The following is a 6,613-nucleotide window of genomic DNA, read 5'->3' as shown; positions in this document are numbered from 1 at the left end:
GGGTTTTGCCGCTCTGGCGGGGACGTTGTAGTGGGGTAGTGGTCGTTGTGGCGGGCTCAACGCGACTTAAGATCGTTAATAAACCCCTAAACGACCTTATTTGGCACTTTTCAATCTAAGGAACGAACCCCATGCGAATCCTACTCATTTTTCACCATTCTTGAGGCTAAAGGTAAGTTTTTCACTCCCCGAATCCATTTTTCAATCCGTAGAACGTAATAGAATGGGTGAATATTGATGGGGGAGGATTTTGTTATAGATTATATGGTGGAAACAACCCTAATTTGGATAATTGGGATCATCGGTATGATCTAGGGTTCATGGAATTGTTAGTAATTCGGGTAATTAGTGAATGTTTATTGATTTCCGTGTTATTATGATTGTTTGTAGACTAAGAACAAGCAGAACGAATTTGGAAAGGGAAGGATCGAGTTTCTTAGGGTTTCAAGCTTGTTTTCGAGGTAGGTAATGGTTGTGATTCTATGACTGTGTGATGTATGTTTGTTCTTGCTTCATTATGATACTTGTATATGTATGAATGTTGCAATGTTGATCACACTTGTTGTAAATGAGATAGATGAATAATGATTGACATGAAATCATGACTTAAATGTATGATCTTGATGATATACTTGTGATTGTGATTGTGATTGTAATTGTGGTGTGTTGAATGGATCGATTGCCACGTTTCAGCATAACTAACTTGGATCGGTTGCCACGTTTCGGCATAACTATGAGATCGGTTGCCACATTCTGGCATAATTATAAGATCGGATACCACGTTTCTGTATGCTAACTATTTAGGTTTGGGTCCCATGAGAGGACCAATGATTTAATATAAAATGTGAAGTTGTTCGTTGTTCGTAAATGTTGATATATATGCATGTGATTATAATATTGTCTTGACTTGCTTATGTTACACTTAGTGGGATAGCCGCGTGATCCTACCAGTACACTATGGTTGTGTACTGATACTGCACTTGCTTTTATTTTTGTTGACCACATGACATCTTCAAGCGACTACTAATAGACCTTGCTTAGAAGATTAATGATCGTCGTTCGAATTCAAAGGTAAGTAAATTCTTCCGGGCTGCCATGAAATTCTCTTTCGTCTATGCCCACCATTTCTAGACTTAGACTATGTTTTAGTTAGTTGATTAGTTCATTAGATTGAGGTTGCATCCCTTCTTGTCTAGACTTGTTGAACTTTAAATGTTTTGGTACATTGACTTTCAGGTTTTAGGTTATTTCTTCCGCATTGTTAGTTGTTAGATCTTTTGTTGAAGTTTATGGGAACTTCAGTTTTGGCTATTATTTCTTCGTTCATATACTTAAATGCCTTAGTTTTGGTTTAGTTGCTTGGTTTGGGTTGTAGTAGTGGTTCTCCCACTGGAGTGTTAGTATGGGTGTCAATCACGATGGTCTGGGTCGTGAGAAAGTTGGTATTAGAGCCTAGGTTCGTTGATCTCGATGTACAAAAACGAGTCTAGTAAAGTCTCGCAGAACGTTACAGGGACACCTTTGCTTTTCTTCGAAAGGCTATAGGACTTTAGGAAATCTCTCTATTTTCTCTTGTCTCCTTCGTGCTATGACTTGATTTCAATTGGTATTTGACGATTCAAATTGGTATCTAACCTTCTTCACTCTTCTGTTCGTAGATGATTAATACTAGATTCAACGGCGTTAGGCCCGTAGCTCCCATCAATGCTCCGATCGAGGAATCTGAAGCAAGAGGTCGTGACAATCTGCAGTGAGAGGTCGCGGTCGAGGCAGGGGTAGAGGAAGATCTAGGGGTAGAGGTCGTGGAAGGGTAGCGTATGTTGGAAATTGAGCTCCTATTGAGAATGCTCATGTGAATGAGAATCCTCCTACGCATCATGAAGAGATTGAAGAGGAGAGTGTTGATGTTGAAGATGTTGAGGATGTGGGATGAGAGGAAGAGATGTAGACTGGGACTACAGGTGTTCCTCCTTTGGATCCAGTGTTAGCTCAACATATTATGTCGAAGGGATTGGTTGGTCCTGGATTGCTTCCTTCTGCTCAAGCAACTCAAGCTCTTACTAATCCTCATATTGCTAGCACTGCGCCTTAGGTGGGTGGGACTGGAGGTAATGATGCTTTGTTCCATCATTTGTTGGGTTCTGTTATGACTGGTAATGAGCATGAAATGTTGACTAATTTTCTGAAGTTAAAGCCTCCTGTGTTTCTTGGTTCTGAGAATAAGAATGCTTATGAGTTCATTCTGAATTGCTATGAGAGGCTTCATAAACTGGGTATTGTTCATCAGCATAGGGTTGAATTTGTGTCTTTCCAATTTCAAGGTGAGGCTAAGCAGTGGTGGAGAACTTATAAGGAATGCAGATCTTCTACTTTACCTCCACTTATTTGGACCCAATTTCATGCTTTGTTTCTAGAAAAGTATGTGCCTAGGACTTTGAGGGATCGCAAGAAAGATGAGTTTATGGCTTTGGAGCAAGGTGGTATGACTGTGGCTTCTTATGAGGCCAAGTTTCATGCTTTGTCTAGATATGTTACTCAATTGGTGACTACTAAGGAAGAGAGAATTCAGTTATTTATTAGGGGATTAAATTCTGAGTTACAAGTATAATCTATTCATATGACTTCTGCAGGGAGAAGCTTTAATGAGGTGACAGACTATGTTAAGAAAGTGGAAGGGGTGAGGCGAGACGGTTAAGCTAAGGCATGGGCAAAAAGGGCCAAGAACTCGGGTAACTTTCAAGGTTCTTATTCCAAGGGGCCCGGAAGGCCAACACTTGCAGCCAAGCCAATTCAGTCCGATATGCCCGCTTCTGCAAGTAGTTACTCGGAAACTCCATCTTATAATTTTCAGGATAGCCAGGGAGTCGCGCCTTCGATGGGCGACATACCATCTTTTGATCATACTTGATATAACTGTGGGGGAACCTAGGCATATGAGAAGAGATTGTCCCACCCATGTGTGTTAGATTTCACGCAACAACAGTCTAGAGCAGTGGTACCCCGCGGGGAATGTAATAATGGTAGAGAACGTCTACAAGGTGGGCGATGAGGTAATCAGCGAGGCCGTAGAGGTAGAGGAAATAGTAATGCAAGTAGAGGTAACAATCAGGCAGGGAAGTGGTTCGTCAAGATGATAGGGCTCAATATTATGCCGTTTTGGGCAAGAATGATGCAGATGTGTTTGACGAGGTGATCACATGTACTATTCTTATCTGTGACTGGATAGCTAATGTGTTATTTGATCTGGGTTCTACTTATTCTTATGTATCTGTGCGATTTACCTCAGTGTTTGATATGATTTGTGATATACTTGATGCCCCTATCCATGTTTCTACCCCAGTTGGAGAGTCAGTCATAGTTACCTATGTCTATCGTGCTTGTCCTATTTTGTTTATGAGTTTTCAGACTTGGGTTGATTTGGTGATTTTGGATTTGACTGACATTGACATAATCTTAGGCATGACTTGGTTGTCCCCCTATTATGCCGTACTTAATTGTACTACTAAGTTCGTAACTCTAGAAATTCCAGGAAGGGAAAAATTAGAGTGGGAAAGAGTGTACAAGCCTAAGCAAGCTAAGATTATATCCTCCATTCGGGCTAGTAAATTAGTAGAGTAGGGTTGTTTGGCTTATTTGGCTCATATTAGGGATGTTGAGATTGAGGTTCCATTTATTGGGTCTATTCCTGTGGTGTCAGAATTTATAGAAGTGTTTCCTAATGATTTGCTTAGTATGCCTCCGAATAGAGATATAAATTTTTGCATTGATTTAGAGCCTGGTACGCGTCCCATTTCTATCCCTCCATATCGCATGACTCCGACAGAATTAAGAGAGTTTAAGGCTCAAATCCAAGAGCTTCTTGATAAGGGATTTATTCTTCCTAGTGCCTCCCCATGGGGTACTCTAGTTTTGTTTGTTAAGAAAAAAGATGGTAGTATGAGAATGTGTATAGATTATCGGCAATTGAATAGGGTTACTATTCGAAATAAGTATTTTTTGCCGTGAATAGATGATATTTTTTATCATTTGCAAGGTGCATCAGTTTTCTCTAAGATTGATCTAAGACCCGGTTACCATCAATTGAAAATTAGGCCTGAGGATATGCCCAAGACAGCGTTTAGAACTCGATATGGGCATTATGAGTTTTGGTTATGTCGTTTGGTTAGACCAATGCGCCTGCAACTTTCTTGAGTTTGATGAATGGGGTGTTTAAGCCGTTTCTTGATTCATTTGTTATAGTGTTTATTGATGATATTTTGATATATTTGAAAAGTGAGAAAGAGCATGCTGACCATCTTCGTAGTGCTTTAGGTGTTCTTGGGAAGCAAAAATTATATGCTAAATTTTCTAAGTGTGAATTTTGATTGAAATCGGTTGCATTTTTTGTGCATATAGTTTCAAAGGAAGGGGTAATGGCAGATCCCCAAAAGATTGAGGCGGTTAAAAATTGGGTTCGACCAAGTTTTGTGGGGCTCGCTAGCTATTATCGTCTATTTGTGAAGAACTTTGCTTTTAATGCCACTCACTTGACTAATTTGACAAAAAATGAGATACCATTTGAATGGACTGAAAAATGTGAGGAGAGCTTTCAAAAGCTCAAGACTCTTTTGACCACCGCACATATTCTAGCATTACCGATTGAAGATAAAAAATTTATTGTTTATTGTGATGCTTCTCATTCTGGATTGGGTGTTGTGTTGATGGAGGATGAGAATGTTATAGCTTATGCCTCGCGTCAATTGAAGGTGCATGAGAGGAATTATCCAACACTTGATTTGGAGTTGACAGCGGTAGTGTTTGTTCTTAAGATTTGGCGGCATTACCTCTATGGTGTTAAGTGTGAAGTGTTTATTGATCATCGTAGTTTGCAGCATGTGTTCACTCAAATGGATCTGAATTTGAGACAGCGAAGGTGGATGGAGTTACATAAAGATTATGATGTGACCATTCAATACCATCCGGGCAAGGCTAATGTGGTGGCAGACGTTTTGAGTCGAAAAGCGATAAGTATGGGTAGTTTAGCTTGCTTAAGTGTAGCCAAGCGACCTTTGGCAAAAGAAATTCAGACCTTAGAGTCTAAGTTCATGCAATTGGGCATCTTAGAAAGAGGTGGGTGTTAACTAGTATTGAAGTGAGGGCCACATTCATTGAGGAGATCAAGGCCAAACAATTTGAGGATGAGAATTTGAAGGAGCTTAGAAAGAAGAATGTGAATGGTAAGGCACAAGAGACTACTCTTGATGCGGATGCTGTGCTTAATTTTAAAGGAAGAATTTGTGTTCCTAGAGTAGATGACTTGATTGAGAAATTGTTGGCGGAGTCTCATGGTTCGCGATATTCTATTCATCCGGGTGTGACTAAGATGTATCGAGATTTGAAGCGAATTTATTGGTGGCTGGGCATGAAGAAAGACATAGTGGAGTTTGTAGTGAAGTGTCAAAATTGTCAAAAAGTGAAATATGAACATCAAAAGCCTGCAGGTTTACTTCAAAGATTGTCAATTCTGTAATGGAAATGGGAAAGAATAGCCATGAATTTTGTGGTTGGTCTTCCTAAGAATTTGGGAAAGTTTGATTCTATTTGGGTAGTGGTTGATAGATTGACCAAGTCAGCCCATTTTATTTCGGTAAGAACAGATTATAATGCTGAACAATTAGCTAAATTTTATGTGAAAGAGATAGTGAAGTTGCATGGGGTTCCCCTCTTTATCATCTCAGACCGTGGTACCCAATTCATATCTAAGTTTTGGAGGAAATTGCATGATGTACTGATTATACTGAAATATGGTCAATGCAATGGAGTCTGACCAAATTGTGGGAGCTACTAATAACCGATAATAAAACCACATGAGCTAAATGTTGAGTCCGATGTATGCGCCCCATCGAGAGGACCCAATACACCCGGACAAAGGTATAGAGGCATGCTGACGTAATTACTAAAATGATGCCCACAGAGGGGACTTGCAACCTACGTGGCTCGTAGTTTTGGGATTATTTGGGTGACTGACCCTAGTCCAACTCGGTATTATGTTACTCCCAATAGATTAAATGTTTAACACATTAAGATTGAATTCTATGATATATTGGATAGCTCAAAACTGACATGCAAACTGAGAATGCACATTTATATACTGATAATGATACATTCAAGACTGAGGCATGTATATCTGAAATACTGAATTATCTGACCTAGCATGTGCAATTCAAGAACTAAAGAAATACATAGCTAGGGTTCTGAAATTCATGCAATAAACGAAGTAATAATATGATAATCTGATTTGGAACATATAATTAACTAACTCATGAGAAATTACTCAAGTTCTAGAAACCCTAGGTCTAGTTAATAATAGGGAATCAAGAATCTAACTAAATTCTAGGAACCTAATGGGTGAAAGGAACCCACTAGTGAAATCCCACATACCTGGTGACGAATTCCACAAACAAATCTTTCGATTTCGGGGATAGAACTGATGGAACCTTGCTACGTTCTTGAACTAGGGTTATTCAACCTTTTCTACTCTTTCGCTTCAAATTTTCTAAGTTTTTTATGCAAGATCTGACTTAGATAAGTTCTAGTTATGTTTCTAGGCTAAAACTAACCAAAACCACGTAGT

Source organism: Solanum stenotomum, chromosome 8, assembly GCF_019186545.1.
Source record: "Solanum stenotomum isolate F172 chromosome 8, ASM1918654v1, whole genome shotgun sequence".
NCBI lineage: Eukaryota > Viridiplantae > Streptophyta > Magnoliopsida > Solanales > Solanaceae > Solanum > Solanum stenotomum.
Note: the sequence above shows the minus strand (reverse complement) of the source record.